Source organism: Cornus florida, unplaced genomic scaffold (genome assembly GCF_030987335.1).
Source record: "Cornus florida cultivar Cherokee Brave unplaced genomic scaffold, ASM3098733v1 CherokeeBrave_3.0.0_Hap2_Chr03, whole genome shotgun sequence".
In the NCBI taxonomy this organism is placed as follows: domain Eukaryota; kingdom Viridiplantae; phylum Streptophyta; class Magnoliopsida; order Cornales; family Cornaceae; genus Cornus; species Cornus florida.
The window spans coordinates 36,509,772-36,535,061 of record NW_026775573.1 but is presented as its reverse complement, the minus strand read 5'-3'; the positions used below and the strand labels follow the sequence as shown (position 1 = coordinate 36,535,061).

Below are 25,290 nucleotides of genomic sequence, written 5' to 3'. Positions count from 1 at the left end.
ATAATAACAAATAATCAATTAATTTAAAATAAATTCACACTAAATCAACTAAGCAAAAAAAAACCACATAAGTCACATAATTAAATTTAAATTCCCTTTTTTATCCTTTTGAAAACTAGGGGTATTACATTCTTCCCCTCTAACAAAAGGAATTCCGTCCTCGGAATTCACAAAACCCTGAATTAATCTCTTTTAAAAATTTATTTCCGTTTTCATGTGGCAGAGCCTCTTTTAGATGAGCTTTACCGAATTCCCAACATAACCAACAATATACTAATTTTTCATGTAAAAGAAATATAGCATAAATGTACAACTCCTAGGTTGTATCTATCAACAATCCAATCATACCCATATTTAGCGAAGGGTAACAATCCATATTCCTTCAAGTTCCATAGAACAAACACATAAAATCCCTATGCATCCAGCGCTTAACAAGTTGGTAAAGCTATAATATAAACAACTGCCTAACTTGATTAACAAAATCCGTGAAAAGGCAGTGTAATACAGAAAACTGACCTTCTCTAAAACAACCATTTCCTGATAGAGAACTCCTATGTACGGGTTCAACTATCCACAAAATCCGACTGTCGCCTCCAAACTGTGCGCACTCATTACCAAAAGAGAGTATGTTTCTCCGATGTATCCTTACATAAAGTCAAGGTCTTATCAGATAACCTCGCTTCCATGCCAGACCAACTAATGAGAGATCGGCACAACCTACTATCCAAAATCCCAAACATTGTTGCACGAACCTCCTTGTGCCAACAATAGCACAGATAATATCGGAAAAGCTAAATAATGCTTTTAATTACCCACGCCCACCTAGGAGGTATATCCTAAGCATATTTGCCATGATCAAATATTATATTTCGACCAAATGTCCCGTCTAGAGATGCAAAACACAGTTGTTGCTCCCACATCTTCAAAAAACTCCGTTGACATAACAGTGTTTACCTCTTGTAAGAGATAACCACATACTACAACTCCATTATCAGCACAATGTAGAACTGACACAACACGCCAAAACAAACACCACTAATAGTGATGTCCGCCCTCGAACTTTCATAACCACGACTTTTAATCCAGAGAGATGTAAACTTCCAACCAATGTCGGTAATTTCTACCAACCATCCCCTCTTGATTAGTCCTACTCCCATTTCGATATAGGAAAGGGCTAAAACCTCCAGTGATATCCAAGTATCAATTTTCCACCCTACTAACAGATGATACTCTTGGAGACAGTTATGTACATGTCCCTATCTGTACCGCACCAAAACTAACATTGTATGTCGTGATGGAACTCATAACTATTTGACTGCACTGTAAAATTTTACTAATTTACATCTCAGTCACTTCGACCATCCTAGAATTAGTAAGGCAACGACCAATCCGCCTTCAGTACCCTAAACTCATCTGAGTAAGGTACTACCTCCTGTGGAATCAGCTCAAATATTCTAAGTTGACCACTTCTATTTCCTTGGTAATAGCAAGTGGTATTATTTCCACATGCTAAACCACAACAGATTGCGCAATAACCACCGAAGGTTCGTTTACCATATCGGTTAATAAGATCATCCCCCTTCCTGTTACTTTCACCAGACGAAGTTTAATGCAAAGTATGAATCACCACATCTATCCATCTAAGCCGTCTCGTTATCCGTGCTATTTGTAGGAACTGATATCTTACCAGTTCCAAAATAGACAAAGTGAAACTGATTTAATTTTATCAGTTCAACGATATCCCAACCAGAATCCTGACCCTTGTGTAAAATCTATAATCTCTCATCTAGATCTGTGGAAACTACTCTGTCAATCCCGTTTTAGCATGAGAAGTGGCCGCAAGGATCTAATGATCTTTGACGGTCCATTTAGATTATTTACCAGATATCAGACTTTGAGACAGATATTAGATGTTCGGTCTCATCTTCAAGTCTTTGACATCTTACTTTTCTAACACAAGTAAGTGTCTATTAGACATCCCGTCTAACTGCAACCGCATATGGAAATCTTTTCATCTTTCAAATAGTCAACAATTTCCGAGCAACAACTATTTGTTGCGAACCATTACCTATAATTTTTTTTTTTCCATATTATTTGTGCAAATGAAGAGACTTTACTTCATCCTCGATATGCAACTCCGGTAACTCTTCTTAACGACACACCTTTTTGAACCAAATTCGTGATTTATGGATAGACTGACGAATAGTTAATCTGCCTACTATCCTCAGTCGGTGTCATTTCCCAAGTACTTAAACCAGTACCAAAATCCTCTTACTGACTTGGAAACACCTGTTTAAAATTTTTCGAGAAAATATTCAACCAAGTCAGTTCCTCCGATAAACCATCGTGATGATACAATTTATGAAATGAATCTATATCATTTGACTCGAACTGCTGGTTTACTTATCCCATCCTGAAAACGTACTATAACTATATATATCTAAGTTCACTAAATTGGCTAAGGGTAGGTATACTACCAAATCCTTGGACCCCATGCCCAAAATCCTAGCGTAATTAATGTTATTCCTCTAAACGGTAGTTGATTGATCACACACTTGTGCCCCTAACTAAACCGTAATCCTAATCCTGACTAATTAACCAAAAATGAAACACCTAAAGCACACACAATAAAACACAATAGAATCCTATGTAAAACATCGTTCCTCCTAGCAAAGAAAATCTCTTTTAGAAATCAACTTTACCTAATTGGTTCACAATCTCCTTTTTTTTTATAGTTTCAGAGAAAATCATCCAACCTCGAAACATAAGCTCAAATCGTAGCTCAAAATAAAATCCATTTGCTTCAGCCAATTCCAAAGGCTTAACCTTCACCCTCCTTATCCACGAAATGCAAAATAGCTTAGAACGTCCCTACCTAATTCCCCATACTCCCCGGAACGTGATATAAAGTCATTGCTTCGTTCTGAGAAGAACTCCTTCTAATTCCTGAACCCCTAAAGAGTTCTCTTTATCGACCTCGTTTAAAGGTAATACACAAGGTTAACTATCCACCTCAACGCTACGAGTATCGTTCACTATATTATTAGCGAACAAGATCACTCTCGCGTGATCCTTGATTTTTTTTTTTTTTTACATTCAAGTCCCTCTTTCTTGGATATATGGAAATCTCCTCCACTAGAATCCTCTTTGGACTCTTATTCCTCGGTTGTCTCCTTTACGAGAACAACTGAAATCGTGTTGGTCCTGTTATGCGGTGACCTAAAACACACTCCTATATCCCTCTTTGGCTAATACTTCTACAAGTAATGCCAACCAAAACTAAACCTTCAATCCCAAGTTCTGCTTCTGATAGAGAACTTGATAACGTACTCCTCAACTCATTCGGGTCTGATTCACTGTCGTTTTGGACCCCATCCTTCTTCTAGTGTCAACCATTACATAATTATGGAATATAATTGACATCAGCTCCTCTTAACGAACCGTAAAAGAGTACAACGAATCCTAATATGGTTCTAAGTGTTTAAGAGACGCAATGCGGAAGACTTTTAACGAAAGACACTCCTAAGGACACTAGAACCTGGAGTGCTCTGATACCAACTATGATACCCCTCATTTCTAGAGCCACGGGTGATCAAGTCCAAGCACAGATCCGAGGGATACCAAACAATCAATATGTAAACAAGCAGGAAAAACTGAAATAAGATTTAAATAATAATAAACAGAAAGAATACTAAAATAAAAATTCTTGAACCTTAAATAACAAATTAATATAATTTAAATCCGTACAACTCAGGAATCCACCTAGTGGACCCCTAATTCCAAAACTTTAAATAAATTTATAGAATTAAAATCCAAAACCAAAATAGAAAGGAAATCCTATGTAACCGGAAGAGTGAGTGTCTGTATCTGCATCAACACGATCAAACTCTAAGCCTGGTACTGGCGAATACCAGAAAAATAGAAGTGAGTCAGGCCCACATGTAAGTTCCAATCAACTACAATCCGTACATAAACCCGATACGCAGATACATCCTTGATAGCTCGGCAATATCTACAATAGTCCATATATATATATATACACACTATAGGATGCTCACTAACCTATAACATAGTTCAGCCTGGGTAGAAGGTGACATATAAAACAAGCTTTTCAGCGACCAAGTACCTAAACCTGCCAGGGAACATTAGCTATATCTAACTACCCAACCTTTGCAATATATGCACCCTAACCATGATCAAGAGACTCAAGCTTGTATCACGGTACCATAAATATATATATAAATTCCTTCCTAATGCAGAAAGATAAAACAAACATCTGTTATGTCGTTCAACTGTTTTAGTTGACAGGACATGCATCCATGTAGGATTTAATTGTTTTAGTTAATCCATTCCGTATGTATGAAGGGGTAGGACTTAGCTTTTTGATATAATCCATCCCTGATATGTAACCATCCCATACCGGTACATATAATGCAAATGATCCACCAGTGATGCACATTCATTAGAACATCAAGTATATCCATGAACCAGCATAATAGAAAACAGGTATTATTAATATCCTATTATGCATCCAGTATATGATTATAATCATAAAACTCCTGTTAAATTGTTATAGTACTGCTAAACAATTTAAATTATCCACATCCATCCAATTGACAAAACAGAAACTAAATCAGTTCATCAATTAACAACCATAGCAGGGTATAATGATTATCAAACTTATGAACTGAGCACAAAATACCATTCAACCCAAACCACCCTCATACTAGTTCATAAAAATCATTAAAACAAAGACTAGTAATGCAAACCTCCTTAACCCCCTGACGGCATAAAAATTTATGTTTGCATCATATGACGTCCTTTTAATCCTCCAACTTTAAACCTGTGCTTAATATAGTATAACACAGAGAAGTCAAACTGTACCTCATATAAGTCCCCAATGGTTCAATGTACTAGTCCATTTAACTGGTGAAAACAACCCAGTAGTTAGAACTTCATCCACTCCTTACAGCATGCAACTATATATATTTAAAATTACATGTCAACCACAACCATAACCCAACCAACCCTCTTGAGACTCATATATATCCTAGATATCATTGCTATAAAATCCCAACAATATCTGTTATATCAGTTCATTGAATTTGCGGAAACAACTAGCCTTTCCGTCTCCCCTCCTTTCTTCCGGACAGCATACACATTAATAATGTTTATGTTCGTGATGCCCCTTAGAATTAAACCCTAGCATAAACCCTCTGTTTAAAGGTTCCAATAGGTAAATTTTTAATTATTTAGAACCCCCTTTATTTTCCAGAAACTTCGTTTAGGGCCTTATAGGTAGAAAAATGCCGAAAATACCCTCGAAGGGGTATCTGTTCAAGGTAGCCTGCTCCCCCCCATGGGAGCCGGCTCTTCATTATCCAGAGCCAGCTCTCCCTCATGGAGAGCCGGCTCTACATTTATGGGAGACGGCTCCCTCTCCTAGAGAGCCATCTCTCACCCTCTGAGAGCCGTCTCTGCATCCAAGACTTCGTTCTGTTTCGTCTGGCTGTCATCTGTGTTTCCGGTGAGGTTCAACCTTCTGTCCCCTTTGTTTTTAGACTAATTAGAATTAAATTAAGCCCTCACAGTCCTAACAACTCCTCAATTTCCATTTAAAACTATAACCGATTCAAAGCAATTTATGCAAGAAAACACAGTTTCATTTCTAAAAGCATCAAACAGATTACAACCCAATCTAATATTCATACAAGTCTGTTTTAAAAGTTAATTAGGTTCCTGGAGACTTTTAAGCATGCACAGAACACAAGTTTACAGGAATGAGAGAATGAAACTTGCCTTAAGATTCCGGTTTAAAATCTTTTAATGCCATTGCTAAATTCCAGACTTCATCAAGACCGTTTCTCCTCTGATCACTGTTTCATTCCACTGTTACTTCTTAATTCCATCACGAAGCAACCCCTTAATTAATCTCCCAAGACACTCTGTGATTCTCCTTCTGTGTTTTCCTCTCCAGACCACTCTCTGGTTTTTTTTCCTCTGTGTCTCTCAATACCTCACTGTATCTCTGTTCTACAGAAAACCTACGTTTTGTTTTGTGATGACTTAAACCCTAGTCCACCGTAATATACATATATATAGGTTTAGATATTAAACCCTAATCCATATATAACTCGGCCCATAGGTAAACCTAAGTGATAATTAATGACGGCTACCTATGAAAAGCTATATATATGATAGTCACGTTGAAAACCAAATCCATGTAACTAAAGCCAGTCATTTAAACAACTAAAATATTAAATCCCACAAAATTAATTCAATTAAAATCATTAAATTAAAACAATTAAGACAACTAATTAAATAGACCAATTAAATAATTAACTTAAACAATGAATGCAAATAGAATCAATTACACAAATATTAACTAAATCAATTAAACAAACACAAATAATCACTTAAATACATAATAACAAATAACCAATTAATTTAAAATAAATTCACACTAAATCAACAAAGCAAAAAAAAACCATATAAGTCACATAATTAAATTTAAATTCCCTTTTTTATCCTTTTGAAAACTAGGGGTATTACAGTATGTATGGTATTTACATAAGTAGCCGACATTGATATTATAAACTAGTTGGGTTTTACGGGCCGAGTTTCAGTTTAGGGTTTTGGTGGACTTAGATTTAAGGTGGCCTATAAATATATGTAGGGTTTTAGTTTAGGGTTTGAGAACCCAATTCATGACATACAGAAAATAGAAAGATGTGTAGAGGAATCTGGGAAAGAACAGAGAGGGGAAAACAAAAAGGGGTTACCGGAAAAGTTTAGAAGGAAGACGTTGAGATTTTTGGAACCGAATCTCACAAGCAAGTTCTAATACTAACTCTAACTCTTTGACCTGTGTTCTTTGCATCCCTAATTAAATTCCAGGATGAAATAAATTTAATTTAGTTTGTTTTAACTTGGTTTGCACGGTTATTTGGTTTTTAAAACAGTATGTGTTTTCTGTATCTGTAACTTGTTCGTTTTTAAACGGTTTTGCATAACTCTTATTCTAATGATAATTGATTAATGTCTAATAAGTTTAAATAGTTCTGGAAGATGTTTCTGTGCATCGTTAATACAATCCTAGGTGAATGTAAATCGTTAAATTAATTTTTGGTTGCATAGAAATTGTTCAACATCGTGTGTGTTACCGATTGGGTTTTTGGCTTGTTTTAAATCTGTTTGGAAAAATTCTTGTTCCGATTAGTTTTGATTAATGAACAATGAATTTAATTAACTTTGGAATACTCTAGGACTGAGTTTTAATCAATAATAAACTTGGGTTGAGGAATATAGTTGCCGGACATCGCCAGAATTGGAAACGAAGACGCATAGGGGAAGAGCCTGCTCTAATTAGAGTAGAGCAGGCTCAATAAAAGGGTAGAGCAGGCTCTACCTTAGGTAGAGCCGGCTCTATGGGAGTCTAGAGGCGGCTCTATCATGGGGGAGCTGGCTCTCCCTTGTTGTGGAGGCTGCTCCACCTTTTGCAGAGCCGGCTCCTTTGATTTTTGCTTCCACTTTTAAGTTTCTGCGAGACCTGGGCTACGAGGATTGAATTCTTGACATTCTAGGATGAAAATAGAGTGTTTCAAAAGGTTTTTAGAAGGGTCTAAACTTGTGTTAAATTTTCAGAAGGCCTGGTAATTCATAATCTTCCATAAGAAGCTAAAAGAAGGAACAACCAGAAACTCTTAGGAAATAGATCAATATTACTGTGATGCGGATAATTCAAGTTGCTTGTTTTAAAATTAGCATTTGAACTAGGAATTTTAAGTTTAAATCATATGACAGTGGTATAGGATTAAGCATCACAATTAATATAATGTCGATTATGCTTAACAGGAAATTAGTTGATGTTTACAAGTCATTATGTATAATCAACTAACCGAATGATATGGAGTAGTTTAAACGAGCATGTTAATTTTGATATTGATATTAGTATGCTGATAGGGGATTAAAGAATGGATTACACTTATTATCTGCGTTCTTTAACTATTAGAGAATCATGTGTTGTTCATATATGACAAGCTTGCAATTTATATATTCTTGTTGTACTTGTTATAGATGTGTGGATATTGATATTTATAATATCATCTGTATTATTAACAGTTGGATGGATGGTGTTATACTTGTTATGGATTGGTTGATATTGATTTTATCTCATTATTTGTATTATCAACATTGGATGGATGGTTTGTATGCACCGGTATGGGACGGTGACATACTAGGGGGATTAGCTCAAAAACGCTAAGTCCTACCTACTCTGGATTAAGGGATGGATTAACTACAAAAGTTAAGTCCTACCTGTATTTTGTGTCAGATCACTAAATAGTTGAGTGACACTTTTAGTTTGGAACGGATTTTAAATATATTTTTATGGTGCCACAATATGAGCCTGAGTCTCAGAGTCGTTGGCTAGGGAGCATATATGCATTGGGATGCATAGCTGGCTATGATGGTTGGATGTGTACCCTGCTAGGTCTAAGTAGTCATGCCCACCTCAGGTGCGTTTTGCATGGTGCCTACTAGTCAGGTTGAGACAGGCCTGTAGTTCAGTGAGAGTCCTGTAGTATGATTATATATTTATATGTATCTACAGACTATTTAGTTATTGTTGGATTGGTTAGGATGTGCATGCGTATCGGGTCTCTGCTTGGGTATTTGTAGTGTAGAACTTGCTAGTGGGCCTGACCCACTTATTGTTTTTCAGGTATGGGATGTTTGAGGTCTTAGAGCTTGTTTGAGCTAAGCAGAGACGATCTTTCATTCTACCGACGATGTAGGACTTCTTTCCAGATATTCGATTTAGGCTTTTATCTTCAGTTATTTATTTTCGTTCGGTTTGGATTTTTATTAGGGGTCCACTGGAGATGGATTCCCGAGTTGTAAACTTATGAAGTTTGGATTGTCAGAGTTTAAATATTTATATTTGAGGATTTTTAATTTAGTATTCCTTCAGTTTATTATTATTTCTTAAATTTATTTTGTATTCTGTGTTCGATTAAATATTAATTGTTTGATATCCTTCGGATCTGTGCCCGGACTTGATCACCCGTGGCTCTAGAATCGAGGGGTATCACAAGCTTGAAGTTAGCTTTCAAATGGTACCAACTACACACAAAAACTCCAACCATAAGGAGAGTTATAATAGTTTTAGTGAGATGGGGTTGTGGTATCTCTTAATTGGAGGACTCCGTTTTGTCCTATTTTCATATGTTTTCCGTCCAGACTCCGAATCAGGTGATTCTTGAGTCTAAATTTGTTAATTTTTCATTTTCTTTCCAATGGTGTGCACGGTGGCACCCATTTATGGGTAAAATGACCATTTTACTCTTGGTCCATTTCTTGTAGGGTTTTGGAACCTTTGTTTCCCCTTGGCTTCCGTTGAGCCTCGGGACTCCTTAGGAAGCCACTTTTGTATTTTAGGGATGGTGTACATCTCTAGAGGCCACGTTTCTATTTAGCTTCTACATTCTGGATCCGTTTTGGGTCATTATAAGACACATTGGGTTTGTAAAACCTAGGGTCGTCACATAAACTGATAAGAACATATACTATTAATTATTTAATCCTTTATAACTTAAAACCAATGCGAGACAAGAAAAATGGTTGGTAAATTATTTTATTAAATAATTACTTATTTTATTTTAATAGGTAACTTTTAACTTAATTAAATAATTACTTCTTTAATTTTAATTGGTAATTTATTTTATTATTTGGTAAATTATTTTATTAAAATTTACTTTATATATAGAAAATTTTTTATTTTAATTCATTTTATATCAATTAATAAATATATTTTTATATTTTTATTATTTGGTAAATTATTTTATTAAATAATTACCTATTTTATTTAAATAGGTAACTTTTAACTTAATTAAACAATTACCTATTTAATTTTAATTGGTAATTTATTTTATCCGGAATAAGCACACTTCAGCAAGATTTGAACTTTGATTTGGAGGGTGCACTAAAACTTGGCAATAGTGCAACACCAAGGAGATGCTAGGATCACTAAAGTAGCAAACTACTTTAGTTGACCCGAACAAAAAAAATTTAGTTCAATATCATGCTCCACATAACATAGGCCAGTGACCCTTGTATCAGATATTAAACCGATAAGAACAAATACTACATTTGATCTTAGCCAAAAGGCCGAGAAAGGTATGATTAATATTTTTTTAGGTTTATATTTTTATAAGAGGTTTTCATGTAATCCTTTATAACTCAAAACCGATATGTGACAAGAAAAATGTTTGGTAAATTATTTTATTAAATAATTACCTATTTTATTTTAATAAGTAACTTTTAACTTAATTAAACAATTGCCTATTTAATTTTAATTTTTAAATTATTTTATTATTTGATAAATTATTTTATTAAATTCATTTTAGTTATAGAAACTCTTTTATTTTAATTCATTTTATATCAATTAATAAATATTTTTAAAATTTTTTATTCTTTGCTAAATTATTTTATTAAATAATTACCTAAATTTAGTTCAATATCATGCTCCACACAATACAGGGTCGGTGGCCCTTGTATTAGATATTAAACCGATAAGAACAGATACTACACTTGATCTTAGCTAAAAGGCCAAGAAAAGTATGATGAATATTTTTTTAGTTCTATATTTTTATAAGAGGCTTCCTTTTAATCCTTTATAACTCAAAACCGATGTTGAACAAGAAAAATGTTTGGTAAATTATTTTATTGAATAATTACCTATTTTATTTTAATAAGTAGCCTTTAAGTTAATTAAACAATTACCTATTTACTTTTAATTGATAATTTATTTTATTATTTGATAGATTATTTTATTAAAATTCATTTTATTTATAAAATCTTTTATTTTAATTCATTTTATATCAATTAATAAATATTTTTTTATATTTTATATTATTTTATTAAAATTCATTTTATTTATAGAAAATATTTTATTTTAATTCATTTTATATCAATTAATAGCTAATTTTTTTTTATATTTTGGTAAATTATCATTTTATTTATAGAAACTCTTTTATTGATTAATATTTCTTAAGGTATATTTATATAAGAGACTTCCATGTAATCCTTTATAACTCAAAAACGATGTGGAATAAGAAAAATGTTTGGTAAATTATTTTATTAAATAATTACCTATTTTATTTTAATACGTATCTGTTAACTTAATTAAACCATTACCTATTTAATTTTAATTTGTAATTTATTTTATTATTTGATAAATTATTTTATTAAAATTCATTTTATTTATAGAAACTCTTTTATTTTATTCATTTTATATCAATTAAAAAGTATTTTTTATATTTTTTATTATTTGGTAAGTTATCATTTTATTTATAGAAACTCTTTTATTTTAATTCATTTTATATCAAAATATTTTGTTAAATAAATACCTAAATTTAGTTCAATATCATGCTGCACATAATACAGGGCCGGTGACACTTGTTGCTTGCTATGTCAAATTAAGAGAGTGTGGTTCAAGAAGCGTTTAGTCAAATTTAAATTTATAAACCACTACACAACTACTACTATTGTAGCATAGAGAGTAGGGATCATCCCAAGAGACTGCAAACGTATTTTGGAATTAAATTCGGATTATTAGGTCGAATGATCAAAGAGAGGGTTGGTTGGTTTAATTAAACTACAATTGGATTAAAAGCATGCAATGTAAACAAGCTGAAATATGATTAAGGTGAGAGAATAGGAGAGAGGTTTTAGGGTATTGGAATTATCGAAGTTTTCAGAAAATTCAAGGACGTATCTGGTTTACAAGTTAACCAAGAGAAGAGTTCTGTTATTTTTTCACATTCAGTGAGATGCAAGAGAAGGTTGGCATCAATTCTTCAATTTCAAACTGGACAATTTCCTTTCAAATATCTCAATTTAGCTTTGTCAAATTATAAGTTAAGGGCTGGAGATTTCAGTAGCTTATTGGATAAAGTCAATGCTAGATTAAGTCACTGGAACACTATCAATCTCTCTTTGGCTGGAAGAGTTGAATTGATAAAATCAGTTTTGTATTCTTATTTGTATCACTGGCTGTTTGGCTTCAAAATTCCTTGGAAGAAGCATAGTAGTTGATCTTTGCTTATATCTACTTTAGGAATGAATAATTAAACAATAAAGTTTTTTTGGAAGAGAAGTACGAAATAGAAGTTCCCACCAAAACTACCAATTTAGAACCCATAAAACTCATCTAACTAATGTGAAAAACCAACATTTGCCCCCAAACAACATGTTACATAGCAAATGTATTATTGAAAGAACAATGGCTTTTGATTGCTTCTAAAAGCAATGTCCAATATAGCATGAAAAAAAGAGAAATTAGAGCAGATTTCTTAATTCACAAGGTGAATGGCTCTGTTAGAATGGTACTGTTACTTATGGACTCTAGATGGAAATGACACGCTTTTCCGACCTTCTGGCTCTTAATTTGCATGCTCTTCAATAAAAATTTAATTTAATAAGGGGATGCAAAAGACAAAAGTTTTACCTTTGTGACTTAAACCAAGCAGTCATTTTTTGCAAACATTAAATTCTTGATTTTATTTCCCCTTGAAATGTTACTTCTAGTTCAGAGAATGGAACAGTTCAAGCAGCTGATCTAGAAAAAGAAATAAATGAATAGAGAAATTAGAAGCTTATATATACATTAAGCACATCATGGAGAGAAGCATTTTGCCTCCATTAACAATCTTACAATATTGCAACGTATATCAAATTTCTCATTAATAGACGTTGGAGCAATAAAGATGTATAATCTATAACCATTCTAGTAAACCATATTAATCCCTTTAATCTTCAAAAGAGAATGAATAATAATGATAGCAAACGAACTAGATCATAGTACAATCAAGGCAAACAAATATCAACATGGAATTCAATATGTGAGTTTCTGTTCTTCTATAAAAATATATTTTGTCAATCATTTACTAAAAATAGGGGGGGGGGGGGGGGGGGGGGGGAAGAACTAGTCATTAAATCTTTGCGCTGATCAAAACTTTGAAAATAATGCAGATTTTCATATTGGTTGATCCTAGAAACGATAGTTATAATAAACGAAAAAATCACAAGAATGTTAATGCAGGCACTTTATTTTTCTTCATGCATTATGAGTTGTTCTGTATAAATATTTTTTCCTTCACATGCAGAAAATTAAATTAAAGAGTAAAGAAACAAAAGAAAAGCTCTCTCTTATCTGTGTTGAACATCTAATTAACCTTGGCCAGGAGAGAGGTTGTTGTGTCAGTTTTTACTTCAATTATAAATAAACTACTCGCAATAGCATGAATCTTTGTATGATAGCACTATAGAGAGGGTGTCGAACCCACAGGGAGAAGAGTTATTATGTTTTGCTTTTAACTAATCTTTATTGGTTTATAAGTAACTAGTTGAATTGATTGATTGGTTGTTACGATTATAAATTAAAATTAAACTAAAATTAAACTAAAGTAATTAGAGAGAGAAAGGTCTTAGGGCTTTGACTTCACCACAACTTTCGTACTATGGTTAGCTATTTCAACTCTGGGGATTTAATTGAATTATATTTTAAATGAACTGAATTCAATAACATTCATTCAATTTGGGTTTTAAAGAAAGATGTTTTATAAAATGCAGTTAACTATAACCTATCTGCGGTTAGCATAGACTATCCACCTACCTACTTCTAACTACTCTAACTACTTTGTAAACAATTCAACTTTCTTAAGCATAGACTATGAAAACATTCTTTTATAAAAAAAACGTTAGAACACCGTTACATGACCTCCATTTTTACGTCTAGCAGGGCTTCGGCAGATACTGTCCAATAAGAATAGGTTGAGAATAGAAACGAATAGTTATATCTAAGACAGGGTAAGAACAATTCGAAAACTATTTAAAATATTAAATCCAATTGAGTTGTCTCAATTGCTCATAGTCATGTAATAAAAAACATAATATATATTAAAAATTCCAGAGTTAAAACAATCAAACTATAGTACTAGATTGGGTTACATCAATGCCCTAAGGGAGGAATTAGCTACTCATGACGATGCCAAATATCATCTGTGTTGTAGTCGTCTCCATTATCACGGACGGTACTTCTCTTCTCAGGATCTTCACCTTCTAAGGTTATGGAAACCCTAAAAGCCGTCATCACCATATCAGCCTTCTGAATAACACAAGAAAAAGGACTTGGAATTTCGGGCCTCTTTTATCAAGGCTTATGCCTTCTTTTATAGAAGAAAATAAAGATTTGGTGGGCTTTTAGATCTTCCGGCCCATCTGGAATGAGATACGACTTGTAAAAAGAATAATCCCATACTTAAATCTGATTTGCTATGGAAGGCTCGAGCTTTATGAAGTAGGGCTCGAACTTTGAATGTTGGTGCTTGATCCTTGAGGTCTGGCACGAGGCCTTAGAAGCTTGGTTCTTTCATTAAATCAACTCTTCAAATTCCGACACCTTGTGCTCGAGCTTGAGGGCCAAGGCTCGAGCACCCTGAGGTCAGGTTCGGGCACCATTGGTTAGGGCTCGAGCTCTGAAGGTACAAGGCTCGAGCTTCAATGCCTTGTTGATTTTTCTTTTTTTCTTTGCAAGGCTTAAGCCTCAGGGCTTGGGCTCGAGCTTTGGGACTTGAATTCTTCCAAACTGCACCATTTAAGCTCTCGGCTTGCTCTGGATGACCAACAACGACTCTGTAAGCTTCGATATCATTATAAAGTCCTGGTTTTAACCGTTTATCTGGAAAAGTAATTATAAACACAAAATACATAGAAATCAGTCTAACAATGGATAGAAGTATCACTTTAGGTCTTAACATACGTATATTTAGGGACTCAAATATGTAATATTCAGCACTCATCAGAGGTCATACTCAATTATCTTAAAGAAAATTTAAATTGAACTCGCAGTTACAAATTTTAGTTTTCAGAGATATGATTTTCTAATATAAGATAAACATTATAGAAAAATAGATAACAAGTAACATATCAAATTCAAAATGAACAGAAAATTTCAACAAAAAGAAGAATAATGAGAGGAATGAAGGAGAAACTAGGTGAAGAGAAGAGGGGAATTCACTGGACAGTCACAGAAATTAGATTAAAATCACATAAATAGGCGACTATAACTTAGTACCTTCGTCCTTGCTCGCTCGCTGGTAGAAATAGTCGCTGATCGCCAGTCGCTGGTCTTCGTCGGTCGCCGCTCGCCGATCGCTGCTCGCAGGTCGCTGGTCTTCGTCAAATTAAGATTCTCAATTTTGGTCAGCCTATAGATAATGGTATCTTCTACGGGTTTTTTTTTGTGTCTTTTGTTACTGAAAAAAAGAAGAAAATAGATGAGAGTTCAGAGAAGGAAGAGATCGAGGAGAAGAACAGAGACGAAAGTTCAGATATGAACAGAGACGAGAGATCAGAGATGAACAGAGACGCACCTGGGCAATTTTCCTCTAAGGTGAAACTCGCCAAAGACGAAGCTCTTGAAAAATTTGTGCCTGGACTTAGAGAGGGTTAGGGTTTCATATGGATTTGAGAGAAAGAAAGAGGTGTTTTGGGAGGAGAATGAATTTTTTTGCGCGCCGCCTGATGAAAGCAATTGCTGGGAAAATGAAATTTTCACAAAGAAACGCTTAACCTTATTCTATAAGGGGCTATGTGGGCCTGTTATAGAAAGTCCATTCTACAATGGGTTATACAGGCCTGTTGTAGAAAAGTACCTTTCTACAACGGGCCATGCGAGCCTGTTGTAGAAAGCTCTTTCTACAAGGGATTTGTGGGCCTGTTGTAGAGAATGTGTTGTAAAGGACCTATTTTCTTGTAGTGATCCATTTCGTCACACATAGATATATAATTAAATTGAAAGAATTGAATCATTTAAATCACAAGATCTATTAAATCACAAGGTCAATACATTATTTACAACAAAAATCCCTCAATAAATCAAAGAACTAGAATTTAGAAGGCAAGCCAAGGGGCTTTTCCAAGCCCCAAGAGGAGAATCTAGCCACTCATGGGTGTTGTCTTGTAACCTTCAAGGGCTATCTTCATGGTTGAGTTCATCTTCTTACTCCTTTCTTCCTCTTATCTTTCTCTAAAAACCCTAATCTAGAGAGAGAAAACTATGTCTAAACTATGTAAAAGCTAGCTAAAAGTTGGAACAAAACTTGTAACAAAAAGTGGAACCCTATACAATTAGTTCAATTTGATTTAAATACAAGCCCCTTTGTGTAGGCAACAAGTTAGAAAATAGCCATTTCATTGGTTTAATCCCACAGCAAAAGTTAGGTGGAATTCGGGCGTGCTTGAGAATTAAATAGCTCACTGCCAGTAGGATTTCAATTGATTGAAAGGGTCTTCGATGGATTAAGAATATCTTCAATCTATCGTGAATAACGTGGCATGCTTATCTTGACAACTGGCAACCTTATCTGCTTAGCTGGCGCTGACGTGGCACTGCGATCGATCATGGAAGGCTTCAATTGATCGAGAACTTAGTCGAACGATGAGGTAATAGTCTTATATATCCCTTTGTTAACGTGGATTCAAAGGATCACCAACCTTCGATTGATCATGGATGGATCTTCGATCGATCGAGACTGCTCCAGGACAAATTTTTAGACTTTTTTCGGATTTTCTTCTTGACTCCAAAAAGGGCTTAATAGGCTGTTTTTAGCCCATTTGAACCTTATTGTCCTGAAATAGACAAAAACAAGAATTATAACTAAAACGAGAAAGTAAGATATATAAATGGACTAAAATACCTTAGCTTAGGTGTTAAAATGTGCAACATTTGAGCACTTATCAACTGATGGCCCTTGTTTTAGATATTAAACTGATAAGAACAGATACTACACTTAATCTTAGCCAAAAAGCCGAGAAAGGTATGATTAATATTTCTTTAGGTCTATATATTTATAAGAGGCTTCCAAGTAATCCTTTATAACTCAAAACCGATGTGGCACAAGTTAAATAATTACCTATTTTATTTTAATAAACAACTTTTAACTTAATTAAACAATTACCTATTCAATTTTAATTGGTAATTTATTTTATTATTTGATAAATTGTTTTATTAAAATTCATTTTATTTAGATAAACTCTTTTATTTTAATTCATTTTATATCAATTAATAAATAATTTTTTCGTATTTTTTTTATTTGGTAAATTATCATTTTATTTATAGAAACTATTTTATTTTAATTCATTTTATATCAATTAATAAATATATTTTTATATTATTTATTATTTGGTAAATTATTTTAATAAATTATTACCTATTTTATTTTAATAGGTAAATTTAGTTCAATATCACACACCACAAAATACAGGGTCGGTGGCCCTTATATCATATATTAAACTAATAAGAACAGATATTACACTTAATCTTAGCCAAAAGGCCTAGAAATGTATGACTAATATATCTTTAGGTCTATATTTTTATAAGAGTCTTCCATATAATCCTTTATAACTCAAAACTGACGTGGGACAAGAGAAATGTTTGGTGAATTATTTTATTAAACAATTATCTATTTTATTTAAATAAGTAACTTTTAACTTAATTAAACAAATACCTATTTGATTTTATTTGGTAAATTATTTTATTATTTGATAAATTATTTTAAGTAATTGATTTTATATCAATTAATTTTTTATAATTAATAAATAAATAGTATAGAAAGTGGTGATTGATTTTATATCAATTAATTTTTTTATAATTAATAAATAAATACTGAAAGACTAAAAGACTGAAACTCTTTGCACATTTAATAATAGTATAGATATAAATATCTATCAAATTGAAATTTACCTCTCCAAAAAAAATAAAAAGAAAAAAAGAAAAATGCAGGTTACGGTATCATCCATATCCATGAACCATGCTCGATAATTTTACTTTTCTAAGTATGTGTAACAATATCATCCATATTGCTTTTATTGCATATATAACTTAAAGTTATGAATAAAATGATAGGGCAACTGAATCTCAGTCCTCATATTTTCATTGAATTTGACATGGGTTAGCTACGTAAATTCTTTTCATTCTTTAACCATCTTAACAAAATACGTCACTTGATAAAATTGAATGAGAAATAACTTGTTTGGAAAGAGAAGTACAAGGAAGGTGTTTTTTGTTCTTATCATAACCTTCATCGTTGTGGGTTATTGTTGGTCCTAAGTTACTTAAGCATTGTTTGCCTCTTTAATGTCAAAAAGCTGAGTGGCAGTGGCTTCAAAATGTGGGTTTCTTCATTGTCAAAGTTGCTTGAAATAAGCCTCAAAGATAGTATGGTCATGTTTTATTTAGTGTCTTATCCCTCATTGCTGTTTTAATGGTTTCATCACAGCTCATCTATCTGTTCTTGCTTAATTTGCTGAGAATTGTGTGGATTCAGTTCATGTAATCTGCCACAAATGGTTCCAGGGGTAGCATTATCATTTCTCAGTTGTATTCAACATGTACACGTATGTTTTGGATGCTGCATTGCACTGGATTGACCTGAGTGAATCAGCATTGTCACTAATACAGTTTCAGGATTTTTCTTAGCTAAGAAGTTAAAAATATGTTGCAAGGGTATTCTGGTCATTTCTTACTATGCTTAGTAGTGTGACACATTTCAGTGGTCCTAAATTGAGTGAATATGCAAGAATATTTCATTTATTGGTGGCTAAGTCTAGAGCTGAATGGAGTATGCTGCAATGTGTTGTGTATGTGTCAATTTCAGTTTGCTTAGAGACAAATTTGCTGAGGTGGCCTTCTGCTATTGGTGCTTGCTCTTGAAAATATCTTCATTATGCCTTTCCAATGATTGGCTTGAGGTGACAGGTGTATTCTGTGGGTGTATGAAGATCTGTGCACTTTGTTTGTTCATATATATATGCTGTTATAGCCTTTTTAGGGTTCAAGCCTAATGTGTGAGGAGTGACATTGAGCTGCAGCCTGAATTAATTCAAGAGCCTTGATATAACTAATTTTTCTGAAGTTTTTGAAGATGATTTAAGCTATAAAAACTCACTAATTTGAGCTATGTGATAGTTATAGCAGAGAAGATGTTGCAACTGCTGTTTTTCACTGCTGCATGGGCTGGATTGAGTATTGGATTTTAGTTCTGAGGTGCTGAGGTCTTTTCAGAGAGTTGACACAGGTATCAATCACCTTTTTACACTTACTTTGTAACGACCCAATCATTTTACTTCCTTTCCTTTTTTCGGAAATTTTCTTTTTTTCGTTTTTTTCTTATTTCGTCCTCTTCTTGTTTTTCACTTTTATTTGCATAACCTCATTTTTGGTGCTCGGATTTGATTTTATCCTTGCACACATCCATGATATTTAAATTTCATGACATCTACATTTTTACTTTTGTAGAAATGCATATTAAATGCTTACTTTCTTCGTAAAAGTCATGAAAACAAGACTTTTTGTAATTATCCATAACTTGAGGGGTTTTTGGGTAATTAAATAAAGTAAATATTTTTTGTCTTAGGGACTATTTTGCAAATTAATTTGGAAGATATTTTTAAAAAGGACCTTTTTGCAATTTTCGAAAAATGTGACAAGTGTCACATTCCTATGGTGCCACTTGTTGATTTTGTGGTGGAACCACTTAGAGGCTTAATCTCATGACACATGGAGGGTGGAGATTCACCCACTTGTTGTTCTAGGATTAGTGCACTTGTTGGCATGGATGGTTGACAAGTGTAGGGTTAATATTTAATCTTGGAAGCTTACTTAGATTCATGGCAAGTGTAGGACTCACCTTTAGTCTTGCATTAGTGTGTGTGTGAGAGGTAGTGTAAGAGCACCTAGTGAGTGGAGAAGCCCACCAATTTAGCTTAGGGTTTACACATTTTAATTCATTCATCACTTTCCTCTCAAGAACCCTAAGGAAGCCATCATTGGAGAAAAGCTTAACTAGTAGCTTTGACTTCATTTTTGGTACCCTTTCACTCACCTTAGAACTTTAAATTTGGAATACTTTAGATTCCTCTCACTCTCCTCCACAAAACCCTTGTTTGGTTTTTCATTTTTAAGCTCGGTTGCCTTGGATTCAAGAGGAACAATCCTCTTGTGAGGTAGGGGGTGTTATCATTTATCTTCCAAATAATTTAATTGTTCTTATAGTGATATCCAAGTTATATGCATGTCTTGTATTGAAATAAGAAATAAATGACTAATTGTAACTTGTATGAAATTCACTTTAGACTTGATAAATGGCATGACCGTGACTTGATCTTTGTTATGTATTAATTTGGCATGATTTAAATGAGTTTTTAAATCTAGAGGATTAATTGATTTATGTTGATTTAAATTCAAATTAATTATACCATGCTTGTAATTCATTTGTAACTTGATATAAAGCATGGCTATGAATTACTCTATGTCATATATTAAATTGGAATCATTTGGACAATTCTTGAAATCTAGAGAAATTACCTAGTTGGTCTTCTTAATTTCTACCATGTTAAACTAATGATTTAGTCATGTAATCCGTGGAACTCATTATGTTTTATCACATATCATGACTTGTTGCTTTACTTGTTGATTTTGGAAACTTGGGATATTGTCAAGAACATGACTAGGCTAGGACTTGGTTCTAGTACAGGGGATTGTCCCTCTATAACTATAGTATGCACTAGGGGAAGGTACCCGTGGGTTAATAGCCCTAAAGTGATCTCAAGAGTACAGTTTTAATCCGTGCAATAGTCAAGTATCCACTTTGGCTTGATTTCGCATTAAAATTCCAAGTTGTTAACTTTCTGAATTTACATCTCATTGTGCTATGTTGAAAGTTCTAATGTCACTTTGATAACATGAATTAAATTGTATTGAATTGCAAACTTGGTACAAAGATAAACCCATGCATTCCCTACGAGTAAACTTGTTTACTCACCCCTAAGTTACTGGGTGTTTTTCAGGTAAAGAAGTCATAATGTGGGATGCACAACAATCTTAGACTTGCTAGACTACTTAGAGTATTTTTTTGCTATGTTAGAATATGCACATGTTAGCATATCTTGTTCTATTTCGCTTACTATGTCAAAAACTTGTATTTATTGTTCAAGTCATGTAATGTGCACTTAAGTGCACCTTTTGATACTCTATAGATGTGTTTGTAATGAGGCCAAGGGCCAAGAACAATTATATGACAAGTATGCTAGCCTAACTTCATTGTTTGTCTATGGAAATTATGGGATTAATGCATTGAAGGGTTTTATTTTGCATATGACATGCCATGAGGCCATAGGCCATTTCGACACATCTATTTTATCACATTACATATGCTTGCATGCTCACTTTGGCAAACAACACCATCCTTGATGAAACAAAAACTCTAAGTAGCATTTTTAGGGAGTTTTACCCTATTCTGTTCCAGGGGCATTTCGGGTATTTCACAATGCATTTTTTTCATTTTTCCTTTTAAAGTCACGTAGAAAACTCAATTTTGAGGGGGGTTTCTTCTTTGTGTTTTTCCAGAAAATGCCATCTTGGCCCTCAAAAATCTATTTTTTTTTTTTTTTTTTTTCCGAAAAATCATTGTTGCCAGGTTTTTTTTTGCCCATTTTAGTGCAAATGTACTTGGTACTATTCATCGACTTTTTTTTGAAAAGTGTGACGACCGATCCGAAACTTCCAGGGGTCTTGTGGGTATATTTTAAGATTGCATTTTTAATTTAGGCAATTTAAAAACCTTCCGAAGCCCCATTTCCTTTCTTTGGGCAGTAGCTTGAAAAGATTTTTGACTTCTAGACTTGATTTTCCTGAGGGTATTTTGGGTATTTGACAGTGCATTTTTTTGGTTTCCGATCATAAGGTCGAGTAGAAAAATTGATTTTAGGGGGGGGTTTCTTCTTTAAGTTTTTCCAAAAAAGTCCGTTTAGATACCCGTTTTTACTCTCAGTTGCAGCAGTAGTGGGTTGACGGCACTGTAGCTGTCACGGCCTTTGTCGATTTTGTTTTTGACCTTTCTCCCTTATCCGGACTCCAAATCAAGTAATTTTTTTTTTGAAATTAATTAATTTTTCATTTTCTATCCAACGGTGTACTCGGTTGCACCCATATCATTCTGAATAATTACCAGTTTACCCTTTTAGCTTTATTGCTCTTTTTTCTTTGTTTTGTCGTTTCTCCTTCGTCCGGACTTCGAATCATGCAATTCTTGAGTCCATCTCGATTATTTTTTCATTGTCTTTCTAGAGGTGTGCTCGATAATGCCCGAATCTATATATTTTTAGAAATGACCATTTTGACCTTGGGACTATTTTTGTCATATTTCTGATACTTTGCTTCCGCATTCAGACCCATAAATGGGTCAGCACAAGACACACTGGGTCTAGAAATCCAGGGTCGTCACATACTCAATACTGAATTAGTGTTGGAATCATGCAGAAATCAAAAATGGTCATTGAGCTCATCTGTTTTACTTAATTTTATGAGATTTTCATGGATTCAAGTACTGATTGATTATGCCTTACTGTATGATAAGATTTTAATCCTCTAGCAAGTGTATTTTGATGAATCTTGTATGTTGAAATTGGCTTTGTGATAGAAAATTGGTCTGCTGCAAATTTCAGTTCTCAACCCTTTGTCATAGACTGTGTTTTTGCTTAAACAAGGGTGGTATTGGTTTTATATGCTTAACTCATGTTGCACTTCAGTGATTAATTGTCATTAACATGAGTACCACAGTGAATAAAGACTGAGTATGATACTATTGAACGAATCTCTTGAGGAAATTCCTATTTTACCCCTCAAGATCTAAGTGCTGAAAATTGATGTTATGAAGTGGTAACTTGACATTTTGTGTTGTTAGCCTTATTTCAATTGAAAAAGTGTAATACCCCTAATTTTTAAAGGCTATTCCTGGAATTTAGTTTATTGTTTATTTGCATTTTATTTGATTATTTGCATAATTGTTTTATTTAATTATTTGCTTCATAGTTTTATTTGGTAAATTAGTCATGTTATGTAATTAATTGCTTACTTGTTTATTTAAGTTTATTTATTTATTTATTTAATTGTGTTTAGTTAATTGTTTAATCAATTTTATTAATGGAAATTTAAATTTAATGGAATTTAGTTTTTCTGTTTTACACGTGAATTTAGGTTTGCAATTCACATGGGTGGCCGACGTAGGTATATATCCTAGGTTGGTTTATGGGCCGAGATGGGCTCTGGCTTTAAGGTTCCAAGGATTAGGGTTCAGAGTTAAGCTTATAAATATATTACATGCGGTAAGCTTAGGGTTTATGGATTCATAGCAGTTAACTCGAAGACGTGAATTGAGTTCTTTAAAAGACACATAAACTGTGAGGTACAGAGGGAGAACAGAGGAAGATAGGAGGTCTAGGTTTTGTTCTAGACCAAGGTTAGACCAAGAAGGAGGAAGAAGAGGTGTTTCTAGGTTGAACCAAGGCACTGGAGGAGCAGACTTGCAGTTTAGGACACAAACATATCACTACAGAAACTGGGAATTTAGAGTTTTAAGTTTGAAACTCAAAGGCAAGTTCTTTTCCTTCTTTTTCCCTTTGCTTGTGTTCTGTGCACCTAGATAGCCTCTAGGATTTAATTAAGAATTAACTGAGTTTCTTATGTATAATTGATGTTATATCGATGTTTTGTATGTGTGAAAAATTGTTCCATTGCAGTTTGTGCGTATCTGTTAGCAGTATGTTTCTTAAAGCATTAAAAATCTGTAGAACTTGTAGTCTCTGGATTTGTTTTCAACTGCTATAAACACATCTTGGAAATTATATTGGACATAGATAGGACTCTTAGGGTCAGTTTAAAACCAACTATACAGGTTGTGAATGGCAGAAAACACTGCAGAAAGTCGTAGGAGTAACTGAGGTTGAAGGAGGCTTGAAGAGGAGGAGAAAGCCGGCTCTAGAATGCAAAGAGCCGGCTCCCCCATCAAAGAGCCGGCTCTAGGAGAGGTAGAGCCGGATCTACCCTCCTAGGAGGCAGCTCCAGGTGTATTTAGAGCATACTCCAAAATCTGGAGAAGGCTCTTTCTCACATATAGTTTCAGAACTTGGTTTTTACGATAAATTTTGAGACTGTAGGAATTGGGGACTGTTTCGACTGAGTTTGGGACTTCATTATATGACTAAAAAGTTAATCCTAGGTATTATTAAGACCTTTAAAGGACTAAAAGCTTATGTTTAGTTAATGGGACAAACGGTATAAAATTACTAATTTTTCTATACGGCTAACGGAGGAAAGATGGATTAATTGCCTAACTAAATTTTGGCAATGTAATGGGATGTAGGATGGTTATAAAAACCTACTTTGTATGCATGATAGGGTCCTCTATATATTTATTTTTGATCTATACATGCTTTGGGATCTAAATTGTTGAAACAGTAAACTTTTCTACTATTACATAGATTACTATTGATTTTCAATTGCTAGTATAACAAAACCATTTATGAAATTATTTGGATACTAGTTGGGACTGTAAATTACTCAGTTATGATTTATCTGTTGTAATTTGGATGGATATGGAGGATTGTATGCACCGGTATGGGACGTTGGCATACTGAGGACGGTTTAGCTCAAAACACTAAGACCTAACCTACCGGATGGAAAGTATGGATTGTAAAATATTGAATCCATAAATGTGTTTGAGTTGGATCAACTGAATAGGTTGAATGACTCCCTGGATTAATTGGTTGTGGTTAAGACACATCAGCTGAATAAGTTGAGTGCTTATCTGGATGGTATTTTGTATGTCTCCTTATTGAATAAGTGAATGATATACTATGGTTTTGGACAGACTTTAGATATATGATTATGGTACCATGATATGAGCTTGAGTCTCAGAGTCATTGGTTATGGTGCGTATATACAGTGGATACATAGCTGGATATAGTAAGTAGGTGTACCCTGTTAGGTCTAGGAATTCATGCCCACCTTTAGGTGCGTTTTCGCATGTAGCCTTCTATTCAGGTTGAGACCTCTATTATAGTCCAGTGAATGTCCTTAGTGTGGATATATATGTATATGTATGGATTACCTAGTATGTTGAGGGTATCTAGGGTGTATCTGCGTATCGGGCACTGTATGGATTACAGTTGGATTAGGACTTGCATGTGAACTTGACACACTTTTTTATTTTTCAGGTGCTCGTCATTTCCAGGGTTAGAGCTTGGTCGTGTAGAGCGGTTACAGACCTCCATTCCACCGACTATGTAGGATTCTCTCCATAACTTATTTTCTGGATTTTTCTTTCAGTTGTTTTTATTATTAGTTTGGAATTATTATTAGGGGTTCACTAGAGATGGATTCCCGAGTTG

General features: G+C 33.8%; 1 protein-coding gene and 4 pseudogenes across 1 annotated transcript in view; all 5 read right to left on the bottom strand.

Moving 5' to 3' along the window:
- Positions 1 to 25,290, bottom strand: part of LOC132301447 (uncharacterized) — a 57,959-nt gene that overhangs the window by 18,613 nt on the left and 14,056 nt on the right. The window lies entirely within an intron of this gene.
- Positions 9,973 to 10,180, bottom strand: LOC132301806 (U2 spliceosomal RNA; annotated as a pseudogene).
- On the bottom strand, positions 10,494 to 10,621 carry LOC132301807 (U2 spliceosomal RNA; annotated as a pseudogene).
- On the bottom strand, positions 16,768 to 16,884 carry LOC132301810 (U2 spliceosomal RNA; annotated as a pseudogene).
- Positions 17,286 to 17,409, bottom strand: LOC132301809 (U2 spliceosomal RNA; annotated as a pseudogene).